This window comes from Cricetulus griseus, chromosome 8 (genome assembly GCF_003668045.3).
Source record: "Cricetulus griseus strain 17A/GY chromosome 8, alternate assembly CriGri-PICRH-1.0, whole genome shotgun sequence".
In the NCBI taxonomy this organism is placed as follows: Eukaryota; Metazoa; Chordata; class Mammalia; order Rodentia; family Cricetidae; genus Cricetulus; species Cricetulus griseus.
The window spans coordinates 53,738,930-53,763,069 of record NC_048601.1 but is presented as its reverse complement, the minus strand read 5'-3'; the positions used below and the strand labels follow the sequence as shown (position 1 = coordinate 53,763,069).

Here is a 24,140-nt window from a genome sequence, read left to right as displayed (position 1 = left end):
AGCCACCTGTCTCCACCTCCCAACAGTGGGAGTACAAGAGCATGATGCTACCCATCATACCAGAATTCTTATGTGGGGGCTGGAAATCCAAATCTGGGTCTCCATGAATACACAGCAAGCTCTTGAGCCAACTAAGCCATCTCTTTTACTCCCAAATTTGTTTTTGTTTTTTAATAAATGGTAAATTATTTATGCTCCAAAGAATTGTTTTCAAATAAATTTCTTTAAGGTCTACTATCAGTAAATGTTTTATTTATATGCCTGTTTTATAGTCCTGTGTGCCCAGGTGGAAAGGAGTTGGGAGTCTTGGATTGCATCCCTTGGGAAGGAAGGGTTACCACACTTGCTGTGTTCTCTAGGCAGGTATGTGGACAGCTAAGGGAATAACAAAAAGGGGAAATCTGAGAGATTTTCTCCCTGAAGAGATACACTTCCTTGACAAGTGAAGGTCCTGTCTTTCCTAAATGTGGATGGGCTCATGACTGCTTCAACTGATGGGACATGGCAGAGGTGGCTCCACATGAGTTAGGAGGTCAAGTCCTAGACAGGCAAACAGTTGCTACTGGTTTTCCCAGATCACTCCTCTCCCCAGGTTAGCCCTCCACAAAAACTGTGCATGAACCAGTACTTTCTCTCTTCTACACTTGCCAAGCTGCATGGACGGACATAAGGGGACTCCTAACTGCGTTCTGCCTTCTAGTCATCCTACTCAGTGTGAGAAACCTACACATTCCAGCATTTGAGTCTTTCTAGCTAAGGCCCAGACTAAGGTTAGTCACCATTATCATAAAACACAAAAGAATGATCCATTCTGCATGAACTGACTTTTTGGAGCCCATTCCCTACGATGGGATACCTTGCTCAGCCTTGATACAAGGGGACAGGGCTTGGTCCTGCCTCAACTTGGTATGCCAGACTTTGTTAACTCCCCAAAGAAGGCCTTTCCCCTCTGAGGAGTGGATAGGGGGTGACAAAGGTGAGAGGGCAGAAAAAAGGAAGGGAGGGGTAACTGGGGTTAATATGTAAAATGAAAAATAATTTTTTAAATAAAAAAATGATCCATTCAAAGAAACAAATTTAGTGGATATCACGTGTCTTTAAAGCCCAGACAGCACACTTATTACAACAGATATATTGAAAACAACTATTTTAAATATGCTCAAAAAGCTAAAACACTGACCAAAAAAAGTCAGAGATTTTAAAACAGTATATAAATAAGTGAGAATGCTGACAATAGAGCAGAAATTAAATACCGGTCAGTAGCAACTCTGTGACTAGAAAGTTGATAGCTGGAGAGTTGAGAAGGACTCCACCATCCAACCTCAACAAGCAGGAGGAGGAAGAATTACATAAAAACAATGATGCAGCCACGGAAAAGACGGCGTCTCAGGAGCAAATGGGAGAAAAAGACATCAAAAAAGGGAAGACAGCCTGGGGGACTATGTGATAGCAACACACTACAAAAATTCCACAAAGGAAAAAGGGGGGCAGAAAAGGCAGGAAAGCACATGTAGGAAACAATGACTGAGCCGAGCAGTGGTGGTGCATGCGTTTAAATCCCAGCACTCAGGAGGCAGGGGCAGGTGGATCCTCTATGAGTTCAAGACCAGCCTGGTCTACAAAGCTACACAGAGAAACCCTGTCTTGAAATACCAAAGAGAAAAAAAGAAACAATTGCTGAAGACTCCCTAAATCAGATAGTATACACCTACACATCCAAGATGCTCAATAAACTACAGGGAGTCTCCTGAAGATCCATGTCCACACAATGGCAAAGTGTTGAAGCTACATCAGAATCCCAAGCAGCAAGGTAATGACATCTCATATATAAAGCATCCTCAGAAAGACTGACAGCCTACTGGAGTTCTATTTGATAGGACGGTATGTAGACAAAAAACTTAAATACTAATGATTCTGTATTCAACCAAACTGTAAACTTCATTCAAAAAATGAAGAAGAGCCTAGGATATTCCTAGTAGACAAAAATCAAGGGGGTTTGCCTCTACTATTCCTGTGTGACAACGAATGTGGACCAAGGGGTCCTCTCACCTGGAGCAAAGGACCCCAGACAGGACATCAGCTCCTCGTGAGGGAATCTAGGTCTTCCACCAGGGAAGCCTGTAGTTTTAGGCTTTTATATCTACTTATGATTTATAAAACAAAGGTGTAAACAGTTACAAAGTTATGCTGTTAGGAAAAAAACTTAATTTGTGACAATAACATAATTAGGGGGTCTAGTTATAGTGACTTTTGAACCTTTGTTATAGTAAAATACAAATTACTTAAAATTTATCACTGCCACTATTTTAAGTATATGATTTCAGGAGCCATAAGAATGTAAAGTGAAAAAAAATTATAAAGTATCATAAAGCCATATCCATTTCCAGAATGATGTCATCCTGTGAAACAAAGGTCCCAACCAATTAAACAATAAACCATTCTCTCATCTCTCAAACCCATTATTATCTCCAGCCTACTCTCTACTTATATGAATTATCAGCAAGTTTTTAATATCTTTGAAAGATGTTAAATACAATCTCCACTGTGAATGAAAGAAACCGCCTAAACAAAAATAACTGAAAAAAGAACTGATTTATCACATAAAAGACAACTCCACCCCAAAGAAAGTAGGAATAGAAAAAATGGGGAACAAAAGTCACAAATCCAAATTATAAAAGACAGAGCAGGAAGCACAAATAATCCCCAATCATTACTTTAAATGTAAATGGATCAAACACACCAATCAAAAGGCAGGGACAGGAAGAATAGATGGAAAGTATTATCTGTTTACTCTGCTTCCTTCAGGTGGATTACTTTAGCACCAGGCACATGGGATAAACCGAAAGAAAGCTGAAAATGTTTAAAGCAAAGCCTAACTAAAAGAGACTTAAAAAGAAGACATCAAGAGGTGAGCAACCTGGCCAGGGGGAACATCAGAGTCGAGCAGTCTAGCCCGGGGGAGCAGCAAGCAACCAAGAAGCATTGACAGCAGGGGCTTCCAGAAGCTATCTTAAGAAATTTGAGGAAAGAGCACCCATGTTCCAGCCAGCATACACTGCCATTCTCTGTACGAGATACCCCATCCTAGCATCGAAAACCAGAACCTAATCCCCGCCTGCACATGGAGGAGCCATCACCAGAGGCACTGCCTGGTCTGCACCTTGCACCTGAAGGAGTGACTAATGGAGTCACAGGCCCCAACTACACCAATTGGAGGAAGAGGAACACTAGGAAGCACAGGCTCCACCTATACCAATTGGAAGAAGAGATGGGTAGACAAGAGTATAAGAATACAGTCAACAACATAAAGAACAATACTGCACCGCCAGAAACTAGTGGTGCTAGAACAGCAAGACCTGGACATCCCAATGCAGATGAAGCAGAAGAAAATGACCTTAAAAATAACTTGATGAAGATGGTTGAGGCCCTTAAAGAGGAAATGAAAAATTCCCTTAAAGAAATAGAGGAAAACACAAATGAAAAACTGAAAGAAAACAACAAAAAACCTTAAAGAAAACCAAGAAAAAGCAATCAAACAGGTAAAGGAAACAGTTCAAGACTGGAAAACTGAAATAGAGGCAATGAAGAACACACAAACTGAGGGAATTCTAGAAATGGAAAATTTGGGTAAAGGATCAGAAACCACAAATGAAAGCTTAAACACAGAATACAAGAGATAAAAGAGAAAATCTCGGGTGTTGAAAATATGATAGAGGAGATAGATTCATGGTCAAAGAAAATATTAAATCCAACAAATTCTTAACACAAAATATCCATAAAATCTGAGACACCATGAAAAGTCCAAACCTAAGAATAACAGGTATAGAAGAAGGAGAATTCCAGCTCAAAGGCACAAAAAAATATATTAAACAAAATCATAGAAAAAAACTTTCCCAACTTAAACAAGGACATGCTTATGGAAGTACAAGAAGCTTACAGAACACCACATACACTGGACCAAAAAAGGAAAAAATAAAGTCTCCAGCCAGGTGTTGGTGGCGCACGCCTTTAATCCCAGCACTCGGGAGGCAGAGGCAGGCCAATCTCTGTGAGTTTGAGGCCAGCCTGGTCTCCAGAGAGAGTGCCAGGATAGGCTCCAAAGCTACACAGAGAAACCCTGTCTCGAAAAACAAAACAAAGCAAAAAAGTCCCCTTGCCACATAATAATCAAAAAATAAAGCATTGAGAATAAAGAAAGAATATTAAGAGCTACAAAAGAGAAAGGCCAGGTAACAAACATATAAAGGCAGACCTATCAGAATTACACCCAACTTTTCAATGGAAACAATGAAAGCCTGGTCAGGCATTCTGTAGACACTAAGAGAACACAAATGCCAGCCAGACTACTATGCACAGCAAAGACTTCAATCACCATAAACAGAGAAAACAAGATATTCCTTGACAAAACCAGATTTAAACAATACCTATCCACAAATCCAGCCTTACAGGAAGTACTAGAAGGAAAACTCCAACCCAAGAAGTTACCTACAACCACAAAATCACAGGCAATAAATAATCCCACACCAACAAATCCCAAAGAAGGGAACACATGCACACAATACCACCATCAACAACAGAAAGCAAAAAATAACAGGAACTAGCAATCACTGGTCATTAATATCCCTTAATATCAATGGACTCAATTACCTATTAAAAGACTCAGGCTAACAGAATGGATATGAAAACAGAATCCATCCTTCTGCTGCATACAAAAACACATCTTAACTTCAAAGATAGACAGTACCTCAGAGTAAAGGGTTAGGATAAGATTTTTCAATCAAGTGGACCTAAGAAACAAGCTGGTGTAGCTATCCTAATATCTAACAAAATAGATTTCAAACTAAAATTAATCACAAGTGATGAAGAAAGACATTTCATATTCATCACAGGAAAAATCCATCAAGATGAAGGCTCAAGCATGAACATCTATGCCCCAAATACAAGGATACCCACATTTGTAAAAGAAACATTACTAAAGCTTAAATCACATATCAAGACCCACACACTAATAGTGGGAGACTTCAACACCCCACTCTCACCACTGGACAAGTCTGCCAGACAGAAACTTAACAGAGAAACAAAGGAACTAAGAGATGTTATGATTCAAATGGGCTTAACAGGCATATAGAACATTACACCCAAACACAAAAGAATATACCTTCTTCTCAGCACCTAAAGGAACCTTCCCTAAAAGTAACCTAACAGTCACAAAACAAACCTCAACAGATTAAAAAAAAAATTGGAATAACCTCCTGTATCTTATCAGATCACCATAGCTTAGAGTTAGAATTAAACAAAAGCGTAAATTCCAGAAAGCCTACAAACTCATGGAAATTGAATAATGCCCAACCAAATCACCCCTGGGTCAAGGAAGTAATAAAGAATGAAATTAAGACTTCCTAAAATTCAATGGAAATGAATTTACAACATACCCAAACTTATGGGGCACTATGAAAGAAGTACTAAGAGGAAAGTTCATAGAACCAAATGCCTGCATAAAGAAGCTGGAGAAATCCCATACTATCAAATTAACAGATTACCTGAAAGCTCTAGAACAAAAAGAAACAAACTCACCCAGGAGTAGACACCAGGAAATAATCAAATTGAGAGCTAAAATCAATAAAATTAAAACAAAGAGAACAATACAAAGAATCAATGAAACAAAGAGTTGCTTCTTCGAGAAAATCAACAAGATAGACAAACCCTTATCCAAACTAACCAAAAGGCAGAGAGAAAATATCCAAATTAACAAAATCAGAAACAAAAAGGGGGACATAACTACAGACACTGAGGAAATTCAGACAATCATGAGATCATACTTCAAAAACCTGTACTCCACAAAACTGGAAAATTTATAAGAAATGGACAATTTTCTAGATAGGTACCACATACCAAAATTAAACCAAGACTATATAAACAATTTAAATAGACCTATAACCCCTAAGGAAACAAACAGAAGCAATCATTAAGTCTCCCAACCAAAAAAAGCCCAGGACCAGATGGCTTCAGTGCAGAATTCTACCAGACGCTCAAAGAAGGGCTAATACCAATACTCCTCAAATTGTTCCACATAATAGAAACAGAAGGAACATTGACAAACTCCTATAAAGAGGCTACAGTTACCCGATACCCAAGCCACACAAAGATGCAACAAAGAAAAAGAACTACAGACCAATCTCCCTCATGAACATTGATGCAAAAATACTCAATAAAATACTGTGGTGATATATTATCTATGATTTATTAAAGCTTGCCTGAGGGTACAGAAAGCAAAACTACCCACAAGCCATAGAACTAGGCAGTGGTGGCACACATCTTTAATCCCAGGACTCAGGAGACATGTAGACGGACTCTTAGTTCAAGGCCACACCGACCTACATGAAATTGATCCAGTCCTATAAAGAAACAGCTCAAACAAAAGTGATCTCAGCACTTCCACATGCCTTTAATCTCAGGATTTGAGAGATATAAAAAGAAGCAAAGTCGGTCTTGAAGAATTAAGTCTCCAGCCACGTTGAGGACAGCATAGCAGTCTGGATTGCACTCAGACAGGATCACCCATTTTGCTCTGAGATAGAGGTAACACCTGGCTGCTTTGCCTATCTGACCATTAGCTTGAACCCCAATACCTGCCTATGGGTTTATATTAATTGTGTTACAAAACACTGGCAAATCGAATCCAAGAAAACATCAAAAAAAAATCATCCACCATGACCAAGAAGGCTTCCTCCCAAAGACTCACGGTTCATTCAACATACGGAAATCTGTCAACATAATCCACCATATAAACAAAGAAAAAAAGCCTCATGATCATCTCATTAGATACTGAAAAGCCTCTGACAAAATCCAACACCCCTTCATGATAAAGGGAGGAGGGATAAAAGGAATATATCTAAACAATTTAAAACAAGTCAACAGGCAACATCAAATTAAATGGAGAGAAACTCAAAGAGATTCCACTAAAATCAGGAACAAGATAAGGCTGCCCACTCTCTCCATATCTATTCAATATTGTCCTTGAAGTTCTAGCTAGAGGAATAAGACAACAAAAGGAGAGCAAAGGGATACAATTTGGAAAAGAAGAAGTCAAACTTTCACTATTTGATGATATGATAGTATACATAAGTGATCCCAAAAATTCTACCAGGGAATTCCTATAGCTGATAAACACCTTTAGTAATGTGTCAGGATACAAGATTAACTCAAAAAAGTGAGTAGACAACCTTCTTATATGCAAATGATAAAGGGACTGAGAAAGAAATCAAAAAAACATCACCCTTCACAATAGCCACAAATATAAAATAGTATGGGGTAACTAACCAAACAAGTAAAAGAGAAGTATGACAAGAACTTTATGTCTCTAAAGAAAGAAATTGAAGAAGACACCAGAAAATGGAAAGATTTCCCATGCTCTTGGATAGTTAGAATCAACATAATAAAAATTACAATCTTACCAAAAGCAATTTACAAATTCAATGCAATACCCATTAAAATCCCAACACAATTCTTCACAGACCTTGAAAGAACATTACTCAACTTCCTATGGAAAAACTAAAAACCTAGACTAGTTAAAACAATCCTGTACAATAAAGGAACTTCCAGGAGCATCACCATCCCTGACCTCAAACTCTACTACAGAGTTATAGTAATAAAAACAGTTTGGTATAGGCATAAAAACAGACACATGGACTAATGGAATCAATTCGAAGATGCTGACATTAATCCAAACACCTATGAACACCTGATTTTCAACAAAGAAGCCAAAATGGAACAATGGAAAAAGGAAAGCATCTTTAACAAATGGTGCTGGCATAATTGAATGTCAGCATGTAGAAGAATGCAAATAGATCCATATCTATCGCCATGCACAAAACTCAAGTATAAGGGGATCAAAGACCTCAACATACATCCAGTTACAATGAACCTGATAGAAGAGAAAATGGGAAGTAGACTTGAACACACTGGCACAAGAGACCACTGCCTAAATAGAACACCAGTAGCACAGACACTGAGAGCAACAATCAATAAATGGGACCTCCTGAAAGCTTCCATAAAGCAAATGACACAGTAAATAACACAAAACGACAGCCTACAGAATGGGAAAAGTTATTCACCAACCTCACATCTGACAGAGGTCTGATCTCCAAAATATATAAAGAATTCAAGAAACTAGACATCAAAATACCAAATAATCTAATTAAAAAATGGGATAGAGAGCTAAACAGAGAGTTCTCAACAGAAGAATCTCAAATGGTAGAAAGACACTTAAGGAAATGCTCAACATCTTTAATCATCAGGGAAATGCAAATCAAAATGACTCTGAGATACTATCTTATACCTTTCAGAATGGCTCAGATCAAAAATACTGATGACAGCTTATGTTGGAGAGGATGTAGAGTAAGGGGAACACTCCTCCACTGCTGGTGGGAGTGCAAACTTGTACAGCCATTCTGAAATCAGTATGGCGGTTTCTCAGAAAATTGGGAATCTATCTACTTCAAGACCCAGGCATATACCCAAAGGATACTCAAGGACCACAAGGACACTTGACTCAACTATGTTCATAGCAGAATTATTTATAATAGCCAGAACCTGAAAACAACTTAGATGCCCCTCAACTAAAGGATAAAGAAAATGTAGTACATTTACACAATGGAGTATTACTCAGGTGTAAAAAAAAAAAACGACATCATGAAATTTGCAGGCAAATGGATGGAATTAGAAAAAAAAAAATCCTGAGTGAGGTAACCCAGACTCAGAAAGACAAACATGGTATGTACTTACTCAGAGTGGATATTAGATATAAATCAAAGGATAACCAGACTACAATCCATAGCTCCAGAGAAGCTAGGTAACAAGGAGAACCCTAAGAGGGACACATGGATTGCTCTGGGAAGGGGAATTAAATGAGATCTCCTGGGTAAACTGGGGGTAAGGGGGATGGTAAAGGGGAGGGGATGAGGGGATGATAACATGAGGAAATGGGATGGTTGGGAGGGGAGGGACAGAGAGAAAGGGAGAGAAAGGAAAGAACACCTCAATAGAGAAAGCCACTATGGGGTTAGGGAGAAATCCTGGTGCTAGGGAAATCCCTAAGAATCCGCAAGGATGATCTCAGCTAAGACTCCTAGCAATAGTGGAGAGGGTGCCTGGACTGGGCTTTCCCTGTAATCAGATTAGTGAATACCCCCATTATCATCACAAAGCCTTCATCCAGAAATTGATGGAACCAGATGCAGAGATCCATAACCAGACCAAACTCCAGGAATCTAGTCAAAGACAGGGAGGTGAGAATACATGAGCAAGAGAGGTCAAAATGGAGAAATATACAGAGACAGCTGATACAAGCTTGTGGAAACTCATGAACTAGGACAGACAGCTATGGAGCTTCTGTGGGACAGAACTAGGCCCTCCATATGTGGGAGGGTGGTAGCTGTAAAGTTTGGTCTATCTGAGGTGGCCCCAGCAGTAGGAACAAGATCTATCCCTGGAGCATGAGTTAGCTTGTTGGAGCGCATTCCCTATGGTGGGATGCCATGCTCAGACTTAACACAGGGTGGAGGGGCTTGGTACTGCCCCAACTTAATGTGCCAAACTGTGTGGACTTCTCATGGGACCCTTACCTGTTGGGAGGAGGGGATGGGAGGTGAGCTGGGGAAATGTGGGTGGGAGGAGGGGTGGGAGAGAGAACTTTTGTTGGAATATAAAATGAAATCAAAACATAAATATTTTTAAAAAGACATCAAAGTAAATAGCCTCCATGAACACACACAGGGAGGGACAAGAAAGGGCAAACTTATAGCTAGGTTGTAGCCAGTGCCAGAGCATTTACCTGGCAATTGTAAGGCAGTAGACCTGATCCCACTACTAGAAAAAGTCACAAACTAAATCCACAGCTAACACAAGGAAATAATGAAGAAAGTGGAAATAAAGTGGAAAAGAGAAAAAATAAGACATAAGACAGAAACATTAATTCTTAGAGATCAAGAAATAGACAAATCTTCAGCTGATCTGGCAAAAATTAAAGTAGGCAGAAATACCAGAACAGAGTGGGTACACAACTAGTGACACAGAAAAACAAAACACCAAAGCACTCTGCAGTTATCACAGAATATGCTGATGATCTGGACAAAGTAAAGAGATTCTGAGAAATTCACAAATTATTACACAAAACTACACAAAAAAGCTTAAATATCAATTAACACATGTAGAGTAACTAAAGCCTCCCACAAAGAAAAGTCCATGAATGTGGTAAATTCTATCAAACCCTTAAGGAATCAACATCAACCCTTCTCTGACTCTTGCCAAAAAATTCTACTCATTCCAAGAGGCCAGCATTATGCTAAAAGCAAAGTCAGCTAAAGACAACATAAAAAAATAAAATCACTGACCAGTCTCTCTCATGAACATAGATGTAATGTCCCCAGCAAACTACCAACAAAGGCAAGTCTAACATCATCTCAGAAAGATCACAACCCAAGTGGCATGTAACCAAAGAATGTGAGGCTGTTCAATACTAAGAAAACCAGTAGAACAATGCATTTGATCACATTAGCAGAAAAAGAGAAAGACCCACATGCTCACCTTTATGAAGAAAATGCATTTAACCAAATCCACTACTCTTGTGGAACAATCTTTTTGTACACTGTGAAGATTGGTTTAATAAAGAGCTAAACGGCCAATAGCTAGGCAGGAAGAGGTTGAGCAGGATTTGCCGACAGGGAGAGAATTCTCTGGAATGAAGAAGGGTGGATTCATGAGAAAACGTGGAGAGAAGCAAGGTGAACATGCTGTGCTGAAAAAAAGGTATCGAGCCACATGGTAGATTAAAAAGCATGAGCTAATTTAAGTTATAAGAGCTAGTTAGTAACAAGCCTATCATTTGTAATTGAAAGTCTTTGTGTGGTTATTTGGAAACTGGCTAGCAGGGCAGAAAAATCTGCCTACACAGTATCTTTACATGCTAAAACAACAAAAAGCAAAACACTTAGGACATTTCTTAATCAGTGTTCTATTGCTGTGAAGAGAGACTATGACAATGGCAACTCTTATAAAGGAAAGCATTTAAATGGAGCCTGCTTACAGTTTCAGAGGTTTAGTCTATTATTCTCACAGTGGGAAGCATGACAAATTGCAGGCAGACATGGTACTGGAGAAGTAGCTGAAAGTTCCACAATCAGATCAGAAGGCAGCAGGAAGAGAGAGCCACCGGGCCTGGCTTGGGCTTTTGAAACCTCTTCCTCCCAAACCACAACTACTCCAACAAGGCCACACCTCCTAATCCTTCTCAAGTAGTGTCACTCCCTAATGACTATGCACTCAAATATATGAGCCTATCAGGGCCATTCTCATGCAAACTACCACAGGACTCTTCATCATAAAGATCATATGAGGAAAAGCTAATGGTGGGAAAAGAAAAGCTTTCCCCTAAAATTAGGAACGAGACAAGGATGGTTTTAAACTGGAAGTTTTCTAATCAATTAGATAAGAAAAAAAAATTGTGGGCATTCAAATTGGTAACAGAAAAGTAAAACTACTATTTGCAGAAGGAAAAAAAAACTTAAGAGTTGGACACAAAGGTGCCCAATGTCTATAACACCAGTTACTCAGGAGGCTGAGGCAGGAAGATCCCAGAGTTGAAGGCCAAAGACCCTGTCAGAAGACAAAGGAGAACAAGGAGCAGGAGAAGGAGGAAGATGGGGGAAGAAGAAAGGGAGAAAGAAAAAGGAGTAGGAGGAATGAACAATCATATGAAGACTGAGACAGAAACTAGGCTACCCAGGTATAAGCCAGCACACGGTAACAACTTCCAGTCAGCACTAGATTCAGGAGAAATGCAAGGGCCAGACCCTTCCTAGATCCTTCAGAGAGAGGCGGCTCCAACAACACCTAATTTAGGACTTCTAAGCCCTAGAACTGTGAAAGATAGATAACTCAGAGTTAATTAAAGCCATGCTAGTCATGATACTGTCTCAGTAACTCTGGAAAGTGAACACACTACCCAGAGCAATATAAAGATCCAATAAAAACACCACCAAATTTCAAGTCTTGTTTTTGTAGAAATGCAAAAGCTGATCAAATCCGCATAGAATTTTGAAGGGGATCAAAGAAGAATGAATGGTAGAGGATCTATGATGGGTAATCTTTGTTGTCACAAATTAGCTAGATCTAGAATCAACTACAAGACAAGTCTCCAGATACACAAGGAATTTTCTAGATTAGGTTAACTGAAGTGGAAGACCCAGCCTAAATATAGCAGCACCTTCTGGAGGTGATCCAGATACAGTGAGGTCCAATGGAAAAGCTTCTACTCTTTGCCTACTTGCTTTCGCATCTTGTTGGCAAGTTCATCTACCCTTTTCATAATTTCATCTGTGCTGCTCTGCCACTGCCATTTCTGCTGCTGCTGCTACCATCCTTCCCTAACATCAGACTTTACTTCTTCAGCCTCTAACATGGACTGAAGAACAGTGGCTGTCCAGGAATTCCTCAGTCCTATAACTACAAATGGAGATGGCTGGGGAACTTAGCTTTGTGGGATGAACAGCTACCAATTCTCAGCTTCTTCAGGTACAGATTGCTATTGTTAGACTACTCAGACTCTACTGTGTCAGCCAACCTAATAAACCCTTTAATACATATTCATTTGATCATCTATTCCTCTAGAGAGCCCAGACTAAAACAATCCCAGTTTCAAAGCTAACTACTAGCCTATAGTCACCAAAACAATGTGGGACTGGCTAAAGAACAGATATACATAATGGAATTGAATGGAAAGTCTAGAAATAAATCCAAACATGTATTACTAATTTATTTTGACAAGGATATCAACACCTTTTATGGGAGATGACAATCTACTCCACAGTGATGCTGATACAATGGTATTTCCCATGCAGAAGGATAAAGTGGACCCTGACTGCACATCATATACAAAACTTAGCTCAAAATAGATAAACAATGTCGATGTAAGAGCTAAAATCATAAAGCTTAAAGAAAAACAGAGGTAAATCTTTGCAACCTTGGGTTTAGAAATAATTCTTTGATACAGTACCAAAAGCACTATCGGGGAGGGGGTAAGTTGGATTTCATACAAATAAAAAAGTTTTATGTCTAAGGATATTACTAAAATATGAGAAGAAAAATATTTGCAAACCAATACACCAACTAAGAGATTTGTACCTAAACAAAAGAATCCCTGCAACTTAAGATGGATGTATAGCTCACACCCATAATCCCAGCACTTGGTAGGTAGAGACAGAGGATCAGGAATTTAAGGCCAGCCTGGTCTATAAGAGGTAGTTCCAGGACAGGTTCCAAAGCTACACAGGGAAACCCTATCTCAAAACAAAAACAAGCAAACAAACAAACAAAAAACCTCTCTGTTTCTCTACCCTGGGAGGAGCTCTCCTGCCTTGGCCCCTCAGCCCTGATAACACATGCCTGCTCCAAGTTCATCTCCACCCGCTCCTTGATGAGGAGCACCTCTCAGCTGCTGAGTTGTCCCCTGTTTGCAGTGGAGTTGAATCGACCACAGACGTAGACAGATGAGGGCCTCAGCAGCTTGGCAGCCCCTCATCCTCTGACCTCACTCATCCTTAGATGCAGCTTCCAAACCAGAGTCATTTCCAGGGACATTGACACAGCTGCCAAGTTCAATGGAGCTGGGGCTGCTACAATTGGGGTGGCTGGCTCTGGGGCTGGGATTGGGACTGTTTTTGGGAGCCTCATCATTGGTTATGCCAGGAACCCTTCTCTGAAGCACCAGCTCTTCCCCTACGTGAGTCTAGGCTTTGCCCTCTCAGAGGCCATGGGGCTCTTTTGCCTAATGGTGGCCTTTCTCATCTTCTTCACCATGTGAAGCAGCTGTCTCCACATCCACCTCCCATAGTTCTTTCATGTCCCGTCTGCCCTGTATGTTCCTTTTCCTGTACCTCCCCAGAAAGTCTGGGGAAACTGCTTGGCTCAGGGTTTGACAGAGAGAAGACAAATAAATACTGTATTAATAATTTAAAAGACTATCTCAAAACCAACCAACCAACCAACCAACCAACCACACACACATATCCCAAGACTCAATAATAACAAGATAATCAAATGGGCAAAGAATCTAAATAGACATCTTTCCATGAAACATACAAATGGCTACCAAGTATATTAAAAGGCGGTTGCCATCATTAAAGAAATGTAAGATAAAATCTCACTGAGGCTACTTTGTACCTACTGGGAAAGTAATGGCTATAATTTACAAAAGATAAATAATTCCATCCAAGATGTGGGGAAACTGGATCCCTCAGAAATTACTACTGATATTTTAAATTGCTAAAGTGGAGGCTAGAGAGATGGCTCAAAGGTTAAGAGCACTGGCTGCTCTTTCAAAGGACCTGGATTCAACTCCAAACACCCACATGGCTATGCAAGATCATTAGTAACTCCAGTCCCAGGAGATCAGACCACCTCTTTTGATCTCTACAGGTACCACATACATGTGGTATACAGACATAAATATATGCAAAACATCCATACACATTTTTTAAAAGAAAAAAATTTAAATGCTACAATGCAGCTGCTATGGACAACATTATGACAGGCCTTCAAAATTTTATTAAAAATAAAATTATTATGTGGCAGAAGAATTTTACTATGAAGAAAGATAACTATGATATATATAATTGGAATATTATTCAACTTTGAAAAGGAAGAAAATGCTGACTCTGTATAACATGGATGAAGCTTGGAAGTATTATGTTTATTGAAATGAGTCAGTTACAAAAGAACAAACTGCATTACATCCTTACAGTGGTCAAAATTACAGAGATTGAGGGTAGAATGGCAGTAACCAGCGATAGGGAATAAGGAGACAAACATCCTTAATAGCTACAGTTTAGAGTGACATCCCACCTGTGAATGTAATTAGTGCCTCTGAATCCATGCTCTTAAAATGACCCACATAACAAATTTTAGTGACATGTTTTAACCTAAGAAAATAATTATTTTTAAAAATTGGTACTATGGCATGTGCCTGTAATCTCAGCTTCTTGGGAGACAGACACAGAGAGAATCATGTAAGCCCAGGAGTTCAGGGACCCTCTGGGCAACACAATGAGACCCTATCTCAAACCTGAACACATCAATGGGTAAAAAGTCACCAATGAAGGACTGTTTGGAGGGATAGCATACCGTCTCCTACTACTTATTATTCAAAAAGGGAAAAGGCACCTTCACCACCTTAACCAAGCCACCAAATTTAATGTCACCAGTAGTGAGACAGCTAGTGCCATGTGTCTCCTGATGCAAGTGCTGAGAACTCCCAGGGACCTGTTTGGCACCTTGACCCAAATCTAGGCACAAGGAAAGGTCAGATAAATGCAACGAGAGACAGTCTACAAAACCAGCATTCCAAACTTCTTAATGTCTATGTCATAAACAACTCAACAAGGCCCGGACAACCTTCAAGAGCCCAAGAGTTATAACAACTACACAACTTATGGGTCCTCTGACTGGATCCTGGAATTCTGAAAGAACTTCAAGGGTGGAGTAGGCAGGAGGACTGTCCGTGGCCTGTGCATTAGATATGCATCACGTCCACTGCGTTAGGAAACAAGACTCACGCTGAAGTATTCAGGATGAAGTGACTGTCTCGAGCCACCCTGCCATGACTCAACAGTCATAACCCTGATGAAGAGAGCCTGGGAGAAAAGTACTACATGTGGATGGCAGGAAAGGCACCCAGAGGATAACTCCTGAAGAGTAATGAGACCGGCCACAGATTAGAAATTGCACAAAGGTGTGAACCAGGAGAGCTGAGGGCTGCTGCTCAGGTGTCTGGGAGCAGGCAAGGATGCTGGCAAGAGGGGAGCATCCCAGGAGGAGAGGCAGCAGGAATAGACAGATCCAAAGGCTCATAAGAAGCACCCAGAGACCAGGAGAGTGAAGCCTGGCCTCCTCACAACCATCCATCCAAGACAGCAAGTCAGATGATAACCTGTGAACCACAGAAGACAGCAGAAAAAGACCTCTTGGACACACCCGTCAAGGAGATAGTGGAAGAAATCCTGAGCCCTTTCTCCAGACCACCAGCAAGGGACAGTCTTCCAGGACCCACTGACTCTTCTCTATAGTCCAAAGCCTACCATTACACACACACACACACACACAGAGAGAGAGAGAGAGAGAGAAAGAGAGAGAGAGAGAGAGAGAGGGAGACAGAGAGACAGAGAGACAGAGAGACAGAGAGAATTAAAGTCAAAGGCTAAAAATGCATTGGCAGCGAACTGGCATAATGCAGGCACATAACACTCTTGAGGTTAAAAAAAAAAGTTCACTGTGAGCCTGTGTTCATCCCATGGGAACTGTATACAGACAACTTTCATTTTTCCCCTGATTTGTTTTTTGCACAACCCTCTGCTGCATCTTCCTATGAATGGAGTGGACAGCCAACAGGGCAGCATATCATGCTTTGATTTGCCGTGAGAAATGAGTTGTAGTTCAACACCACTGTGATTTGTACTGTCATTTACATAATTAAACATAAGACAAGCAGCACAAGGAGGTGGATGTGGTTAATGGAGTTACACAAGAGCTAAAAATAGCAGACAGCTACAGGCTTCGGGGGACACTGGGGTGGCACCTGCTGATGGGCACTGATGGCCATGGAAAGACTGTCAGTCTGCCAGGAACATCTTCTGTTTAGCTGAGCCCTCTTAATCAAGACTTACCACTCCCCAGACAAGGAACAGCTGGTGGTGGCCTGCTTCACAGGTAACAAACTGAAGGTTACCAGCAGGGCCTCACAGAGCTGCCCCAGAGCTTAGTCAGTCCCAATGCTAGTGCAACACCTTATCATAAACCTGCACCCCCAGGCTGAGTGACACCCTCAACTGACAGTGACAATGGCCTTGCTTCTGCTTTGCTCATAACATGCTACTTCTTCCTCTTCCCCTGGTCCTTCTTCCCCTTGTTTTAAAAGCTGAATTAGATGCTGACATTAAAAAGTTCACATAAGAACCAGTGCTTGCACCTCAGCACCCTGGGCTCAACTAGCACAGGTCTCACTTCTTGCTGAACCCATCTCTGTCACTAACTCTACACCTGTCCCTGAGGGAAATTAAAGTTTGTAAGTCTTCCAGACTGTGCAGAGTAGCCCTGAGGCCCCACCCTAATCCTACACTGCCAAGTGAACTGTTGAGTTTCTGCCTTTCCTATCCTGCCTACCCCATGAGCAGCAGGCAATGGCTGAGTAAGTACCAAGTAGGTGAAAGAGCAACACCTCCCTCAGTCTTTATTCTCTGTAACTTCAATGTTACAAATAAGCCACCTGAGGCTTCAGGGGACAGTGCACACGCCCAAGGTGGTCCCTGACCAGCACCCTACAATGAAGATGAGAAAGAGCATAGGACAATTTGATGAGTCACGGAGAGAATGCGGGGAGAGACACAAGACCCATTAACCCCACTGCTCCTGATCAAAGGACCCCCCCTCTCTGGCCAGGGATGAGAGGAAGGTTAAGGTGAACATACAGATGCATTGATCACTGCAACTCTACTAGACACTAAGGCATAATGATTTAACAGAACTCTGACTTCACCTTTTATAGAAACTTGATTCTCGGCAGTGGGCATATTTAACAGACTACCCTGGCCTCTGCCATCTCTATTTCCTCTCCCTGCCTCCAAATTCTAATGCATGAGCCAGGGAGGACTCAGGTGAGATGGCACCCAAAGCCAGAAATTCTGTCCTTCCATCTAGCTGCCACACCCACTTGGCTCTCCAATGCTAACATCTACAAATAAGCATCAGCTGCAGCAAAGCTTCACTGTACAGTTCTGCATGTGTCCACTGGGGCAGGGGGGGGGGGATCAGGGCAGCCTCAGAATCAACTACAAATTGGGGGTGATAATATTCCTTTCCCTACCTGACAGGGACTCTAAGGATTAGATAAGATTAGGATCTAGGCCCAGGCATGTGTCCACATAAACACACACACACACACACACACACACACACACACACACACACACAGAGAGAGAGAGAGAGAGAGAGAGAGAGAGAGAGAGAGAGAGAGAATGAGAATACACAGAGAGAGAGGGGGGAGGGAGGAAGGAAGGAGGGAAGGAGGAAGGGAAGGAGGGAGGAAGAAGGAAGGAAGGAGGAGGGAGGGAGGAGGGAGGGAGGGAGGGAGGGAGGGAGGGAGGGAGGAAGACAGGAAGACAGGAAACAAAACAGCATTGGTGTGTACCAACAGATACACAACATGACCATAAACACTTGGGCATTGATGAAAAGAAGGCACCAGTAATGACTTCATTCTTACTTCCTAAATTTAATGACAAGAGATTTTTTTGATATACTGAGCTTAAGAATAAAAGGGGCTATCGGTATTTTTTTTATAGACTAATGGAATGCTCCATTTTTCCAAACCACACAAATACATCCGAATCTAATGAGACAGTTGTGCCTACCTGTCAAGCCTAAATAATCAAGCTGCCAAAAAAAAAAAAAAAAAAAAAAAAAAAGATACCCTGCAGAATCCCTGGGGAGTGCACACCCACAGAGTTTCAAGAGCAAGGGAAAGATACTTTTGGATGCCTGCTGTTCACTAGGGTGCCAGAAGTGACTGACCCTCCAGACAGGGTACCAAGCCAGGGCCCAGGAGCCTGCAGACGTAGGCTACCTCACCTTGTATGGGCCCAACTGCCCTCTGCTGAGACTGGCAGGATGGATGCCCACTCTGATGCTCTGTGGCTGTCTATCTCCTTCCCCTGGAGACACAGATCTGCTGCCAGCCAGGCCCACTTTGTAGAGCCCCACCCTCGATCCCTGGAAGCTGCTCTCCTCCTCCCCATTCCTGGTTGGTACTACCTATGCTGATATCCTGTCATAGAACTTAGTGGAGTCAGGTAAACTAGCCACTCTCTTCTAAGACATTTCGGCACACTTAAGGATGTTCTCTCAGATTCTCTCTGCAATCTCCCTTCTCCAGGATATCTGAATATGACAGAAAGCTATCACTGCTGAGAAGACAGGGAGGGACCCAGGAAGACTGTCAGTGGCCTTACTCCCTCCTGGTGCCATCTCCCCTACTACTGGACAGCTTCTTGATGTGGGGACTGCTACCAGGCTCAGCTGAAGGTGCCTAACATTTCATCTCTGGGGTTCCATCTCCAAAGTGGCTACAAACAGAATGCATTCGGAGGTATGTGATCCCTAAGGAAAGATACTGGGGTTCCTAGCAGCATCACACAGACAGAATCAATCTCTCTGCAAACCAATTAGGGACAGCACACAGGTTTTTCACTTTGGCAGTACTGCTGTTAGAAGCAGTATGCCTTGGAAGGAAACATCAGGAAGAATGTCCCTGGACAAGCTCACCTCCCTTCCCCAGTTTGCTGCATCCCAACCAACAGCTGGCACCTTAACAACAAGGAGCCACTGGGTGTCCTGGCAGGCCATACAGGAGTGTATGGACTTGAGAGCTGAAGGAAAGCACAGCTGACCATGGCAAACTGATGGCATCCTCTCCTGGGGGCATTTCTACTGCCTCCCCCTCCTTCTGAGATGACTCAGACTGTAACACAAAGAACCAGAACACTAACTGCAAGGACACTTTATGGACTAATAGTGCATTAAGTCCCTTCCTTTCTCTACCACATCAGCACCACTCTGGACTTGAAGAAGTCATGGGGACAAAGGAATGTGGTTCCATTCTTCTCCTGGAACTCGTGCAACCATATCACCTCATACAAACTAAAAAGCACAGTCCTTCCTCCCCAGCCCCAGAGGAAAGACAGCCACCATGGCACCTTGTGGATGACATCAACTTCCAGTCGGCCAGGAATGTATGTATGCCACTCGAGTCCTGGAGCCTGAAAGACAGTAAGAACAAACCCAGAGCCCTTTCTTCACCCACTGCTATACAACAGACAGCTGCCCAGGAAGCAACAGAGGTGGAGGCAGGGAGGCCAAGAAAGGTAGAGGCAGCTGATCAGTATCTGGGAGTGGCTGCCAGGAACCTGAGGAGAATAAAGCTGGGATCAGCTCTGAGGAAATCACCCCCACAGAGGCCTTCCACACGAGACTCCACCCTGCTGTGAGGTTGGCAGCAGCCAATTCGGGGAGAGCCAGAGCTATGGTAGGCACGCAGGCCTGCTACAGCATGCTCACAGGAATGTCATGGGATGATCTGCACCATGGTGCCATGCTGGCCTCCTGGTCAGTCTCCAGGAGGACACAAGGACAATAGAGCTCCTGCCACCAGACCCTGACTTCTTCAGAGAAATGAGCAGCACTGGCTGCACTGGAAGCCAGCATTTAAGATCCTTAAATCCAATCGGTATTCACCACAGTTCAAGTCACTGCTAGGTTAGTTGAGTTCCCTGCGTTTCTTCTCTGGGCCTTGAAAAAAAAAAAGTCTCCCTCGCTGCCAAAACTGGCAGTCCATCCGCCTACAATAAAGTCAGAATCTGCTTGTTTTGCACAAGGAAGCCAAGAAAAGGCACTTGAAGGATGCCACCAGCTCTGAGGGAAGATGGTGCAAGGAACCCTCTGTCTCCTGCCATCTGTCTGGAGACAAAGTCCACAGAACCACCCTTAATCCCACCCTAATTGAGGTTATTAGGCAAGAAGCAGCCTCCGACTACACAGCCTAGAAAAAGAGTAACCTATGGTTGACAAGGGAATAGCCCAGCCTTAAACCCCAGCATTTCTCACTCCCCATCTAAACCCAACTGTGCCTCTATTGTTCTGGACTCAAGCCAAGCTGCCACCAGCAATTTTCTGGGTAAGGAGCAAAACACAGCAAGAAGAGGAAGGCTATCCCCCAGCCAGCAGCACCACAGGGTTGGAAGAATCCCTCTCTGGTACCCAGGGACAGCACTTGGACCCCTGAACTACAGCAGTCCCAGAGCAGCCACAACACAGGGAAAGAAAAAACAGCAGAATAAAGCAACAGAAGGTTGGGAGAGGTGGAAAAGTCTCCCAGGAGAAAAGGCCCCTCCTGCTTCTGGACCAAGTTCAGTGTCTCTAGAAGGGAAAGGGACACTAGGTCTCCATCCCACTGATCTTTTGCAGCAGTCCACTCCTCCCCGCCAACAAGTGGCCCAGGACTGCCACCTAGTGGGCCCTACTCAATAAGCATGACAGGGAGGCCAGACCTCAGAGGTGTTGGGAATGGATAGACCTCCCAGCAGCAGTGACACCTCATTCCCAAGATTCAGTGGGGTTCTCTCTGGCTGTGCAGCAACCCAAATTGTTGATGAAACAATTAGGAAACAGAGTGAAAAGCAGGAAGAAATCAGTTATGAGTTTGTCCTTCTTCTCTACTATTCCCGAGAGCAGGCAACCAGCTTCCCTGCCCACACCTGCCCCTGTGCGGAACAGAAAGTACATGGAATAGGCACACCCATTCCAAAATGCCCTTCTAGGATGCCCCTTCCAAACACATAAGTTCCAGGCTCTGGCCTCAAACCTAAAAAGACCTTCTTAGAAAATAGGTTACATGACCATGGGAAGTGGCTTACTGTGGACACAGGAGGTACCCCGGAAAGCAAGATAGGGGCTCAGGAGAAGCATGTCTGGTAAAGGGCAGAGCATTGCACAGACATATTCAAATGTGAATAATCAGGATGGTGACACTGGCAAGGTAAACACAGAGAACTAACTGCAGCATACAATGCTGCTTGTTGCTGAACTCAGACCATGTATTCTGCCAAAGAGCACTCACAATGTTCCAGGAACAAAGTTCTAGTTCCCCCTTATTCACCAGAAGAAATATGAGAGATACCACCACTTCCTCAAGAACACAGAGGGAAGCAGGATCGAATCCAAGTAGTCTGGCTCCTTAATCCACCCCACCCTATGCCACTACTCACATTTTCAGTTGCTAGAGACATAAAATCCTCCCCAAAGCTCTAAAAACTCAGATCTGCTATGGCCCAAAGCATAGCAAAGTATCAGAATCCTGCCACTCCAGGGAAGTCTAAGAATCAAGGTATGCCAAGCAGGCAAGTTCTTACCAGGGAAAAGCAACTGTGTTCAGAGAAGTCCAAGAAGGGTGCCAATCCCTGAGGCCCTACTGAGCCTGGACAGCAGATAAAAACACACATTCCCTCCCTACTGACAGTGACTCCAGGAAAAAGAGAAAAAGAAACAGGAGAACACACCACTCCTACCCTCTCCTCCTTTCAACCCTCTGGGGTCAAGAGGACTTTGCTGGAGTCAACAGAGAGCAACAACTGCCATTGAACAGCTGTATCTTCCCAACAAGAGCTGTAGACCAGGCCTACAGCAGTGTCCCAAGTCCCTGAAAGAACTCTGTAGATACCTCATTAGCCTGGGAGAACAGCCTGTCCACCTGTTAGAACTGACCATCTACTGTAAGATGACAAATGGAGCAGTTGATGGCTGGCTCTGGCTGAATGGGGAAGTTCAGGCTCACGGCATGTGGAATCTACACTGAAGCTGAAGTGGGGGCTCACTTACCTGGAGGACAGGGAGGAAGTAGGGGGATTCATGTGGGGTTCACAGGACCAGTGCTATGCAGGTTGAATCTCAGACTAGGAGGTGCGGTGGCCTCAACCAAGACCAGACCCCCAGCAGCTGCAGCACCAGAAGCCAGCTGCCTAGCACCATATCAGTCTTCATCCTGATTATAATCCCAAGGGAGAGGACCCAGCTCTGTGAGACTTGTCTCTATTCTGCCTCATATGCTGGAAAACACTGGCCCTATGAGAGGTCTGGCCAGGGCTGACTTTGGACAGATGGCTGGGGGGAAGCTGTGTGCTGAGCTATGGTCAGCATCTTGACAGAAAATCTTCAGAATAACAGAGACATGTGTCTGGGATCTCAGTGGAAGCCTGACACTGCCTAGAAGGCCAACTGACCACTAGAAAGAAAAAGTCAAAGGCAACTCAATTCATGGGAATAACAAACCCTATCTCCAGTCCTCAGACGCACCTTAAAGAACGGGTTGATAGAGGCAAAAGCAATGTGCCTTCTCTAGGGCCTCATTACTACTAAACGTGCAGAACAGCAGCAAACACTCAGCACATGATCCAAGAACAGGTTTAATGAAGAATATGGGCTCCCAAGTACTCTCAGTTCAAGGGGAGCTGTTAAACATTGGATATGAAATGCTCCCTCCAAAAAGCTCCTATGTTGAAGGCTTGGTCTCCAGTTAGTTAGTTTAATCATGAGGACTCTGTCTAATCCACTTACAGACTTACAATTTCATGGCATTATTAACAGGAGATAAGTATAAGACGTGGGGTCTAAATTGGAAGAAGGTCACAAGTGCTATGCCCTTGGATGCTGTGCAGTGTCTTGGACCCCTCTGTCTTGCTTCCTGGACATGATGAGATGAGCAACTTAGCTTTGCCATGTCCCTCCACCTGCCTCATCATTGCCAGAAAGAATACAGACAGCAATGAAGCCAGCAATGAGCAGATACTTCTGAAACCATGAGCCCAAACAAACCTTACCTCCCTTTCAAATGTCTCTCTCAAGGGTTTGATTAGCACAGTACCTAATGGCAACTAGAGAACAGAAGCCACACAGAGTCCAGGATAAGACGGATGTGGGAGTCACTTAGGGTATGCAGAGAGGAGGCAACAGGAGAGAGGACAAATTTCCATCTGTCCCCCACCAGCCATGCCTCCCTCCTCCACTGTAACAGAGCTTCAGCTTGATGGCAGCTGGACACAATTTCTAGACAGCCTATAGCTGAGAGGCCACATGACCACTATCCATCCAATAGGATATGTCCAGAAATGGAATACTCACTTGTGCTCTTGCTTTCAGACTGGCTATGAGCTCATCGGGCCCCCTCTCCATCAGAGAGAGCTGAAGCAACCACACAGAAGCCACAAATGCTGAGGCTGGCAGCTCCCACTAGCACAGACCACCAAGTTACAGAAAAAGGAGCTGTGTCTTTCTCCTTGTGCGACTGTGCCTGTGGGGTCCCAGTCAACACTCTGACTATCTACTTAGTTCTCCAAGACTATCATTGTCCTGTCTGGGTCATCACAACTTCCCTTGAGGTTCTTGGTACTTATCTTGCCTCCTCCACTCTGAGCCCTCCTCCACCTTGGCAAAGGTTTACCAAAGCTCCCTCATATCCCAGACCCCAGCTTTCCCCTTGCTTGAGA

General features: G+C 43.1%; 1 protein-coding gene and 1 pseudogene across 3 annotated transcripts in view; one reads left to right on the top strand and one right to left on the bottom strand.

The window, feature by feature from the left end:
* Positions 1-24,140, bottom strand: part of Chchd6 (coiled-coil-helix-coiled-coil-helix domain containing 6) — a 225,450-nt gene that overhangs the window by 162,232 nt on the left and 39,078 nt on the right. The window lies entirely within an intron of this gene.
* Positions 12,540-14,006, top strand: LOC113833938 (annotated as a pseudogene).